Raw genomic sequence first — 2,454 nt, forward strand, 5'->3', positions numbered from 1 at the left:
CTCTAATCTAAAGTTTTGCTCAAACGGTTTCGGGCGCAGTGTTCAATCTTGTTATTTTATACAAATGAAAACAGTTACCAACCTACTTGTGAACGGCTAGTCCTTATTCGTACGTATTCAAAATACCTGCTACTTGCCATTTGTTTATTAACACTTTCAATACTGACCACAGATATATTCTTGTCCCTTCAAACCATGCAACAATATATGGATGCAGCACTCTCCTCAACGCAGTTGAAACATTTTTTTATTTGTGGATGTCTGGAAGCTCATATCTGAGAATCAGTAATATACAGTAGGATATGATAATCAAATACATAATTGTAAACTTATAACCAATTATAAATATTAAATAATTTTTTATTAAAGTTTACCTGACAGCAATGTTTTTATATTGCATTAACAACATCTAATAAATTCACAGAATAGAGTTTCAATAATATATGCTTGTTTAATCAGGATCAAATACCAGGTTTTATTAACATTTTCAAGTAATGAAAAGCTACCCAATTTTTGCAACACTTTGACTGACAAAAGTTGTGATGTCATGTAAATATAATAAAATCGATTGTTTTTTGAACCAGATTATCAAAAAATTATTCGTTCAAAATCCTTATTCATAAAAATGGAGAATATGGTGATAGATTTTAATCAGGTGAGTTTAAAGGAATTTTTTATTTGTGCGAAAGAAGAATTTTTTGTTAGTGCACACCACCTAATCGCACGCACAAGTCATGTGATGTCGTTCTATAAGTAACTTCAAAAGTTAATGTTGGATGGATACATATGCCATCAACTTTTGCGGTATTTGTGGAATCTGCTTCTACTTTGCATTATAATAGACTGCATAGTGTGGCAACTAGATAAGGGAAGATTTATAAGAATGATGACCAATGCTCACGCCCACGCATTGACTAATCATCAGTGTTGACATCTTCCACTAGTCTGTGGTTTGTAAAAAAATTGGCCGCCTTATGTCCAAGCTTCAAGTTTGCATCCCAAGTGTCTTAAAAACTGATTGTTGATTTTTTAACATCAGACTCATTGTTGAAACACAAAATATGATTATATTGGTACAGTTGTAGATATAATAATTTAAAATAATAAAAAATTTATTATTGTTCAATAAATATTAAATGAAAATTAAATTATTTAAAATGCTGTCAGTTAATTTTTAAACATATTTAGAGACGAATATACTAATTTGCCACATTAAACATGTTTGTATCTCAACTTGAGCTGCACCTACTACTCTACTCAGTATCATTCAGACTTTGGTTAATACTAGTCAAACTGTTCCTTTGATCTTAGCAGTCATTTAATCTCACCATGTTTGTCTCAAATTTACAAGCAGGGTGTTTTCAAGTTCAATAAATTCTGTCCTGTACAGCTCTCTCTAATTATACATACCATAAAATTGAAACTTCACTTGAATTATTATTGTTATTTTAGAGTTTCAATATTCAGTATCAAATTATTAACCCTGAAATGTGATATAAGTGAACATATTATCTAAAACTAAAGTTAGTAAAGTATAGGTTATGTAGGACAAGATAGAGTGAAAATAGATTGTCAGAAGAGGCATGTTTTGGCTCTATCATAAATAACAAGTTATGAATATGTTGGCTAAAATTAAGCATGGTGTTAATATAAAAAATAATATAAATAAAATAACATGGCATAGATTTTTTAACTAAAAATAGACATAAGGTAGGCATGTTGTCCAAAACCACACATATATCATGTAGATACGTCATTTAAAATTAATTATATGTAAACATTATTTTAGCTTAACTATTATTTAAACTTAGCAGGCTATATTCTCGTAGCTTAGAAGTAGTGTAAACATACTATCTAGAACAGGGCGGGGCAATAGAAATGCTGTCTGAAGCGATATTTACTGTAGGTATATTTTGTCAAACCAAGCACTATCTTAAACTGATGGTCAACTAAACATACATAGTGATTATGATAGTAAAGGAATAATAGAACTAGTTTTTCCTTGACTGTCAGGAAGAGTAAGATTGATCAGAGGCGCGTAAAAGACTGCCAAGTGGAATTAAATATTAAGTCAAATATCTCATGCAGCAGGGTTATTTACAGCACATTTTTGCAGAGCTTGTATTTTAGCTCCACCAGTGACTGGAGTTCCAAGTAGTTGAAAGGTTGTTTACCGTAAATCTCACCCAGCGTGGGCAGGTTTTGTTCCTTCGTTACCGTGACAGTAATCTGTCTAAGAGTGAAAATACCGAAAGACAGTCAATATTTTGCATCTAAACAGTTTTATTGTGCGTCACTAAATAACTAAAAGGTTACTGCTGTCTCTGGTTACCTGATTACCATCACATTTCGTATCGATTCAATGTTTGTTTACCAAGATTGTTGCTAGGCAATTTTTGCAAACAGATGTTGCGTGAAAAAAGATAGTATTCGTTGGAGAATTACTGCTAATAA

The sequence above is a fragment of the Watersipora subatra genome, chromosome 9, assembly GCF_963576615.1.
Source record: "Watersipora subatra chromosome 9, tzWatSuba1.1, whole genome shotgun sequence".
NCBI lineage: Eukaryota > Metazoa > Bryozoa > Gymnolaemata > Cheilostomatida > Watersiporidae > Watersipora > Watersipora subatra.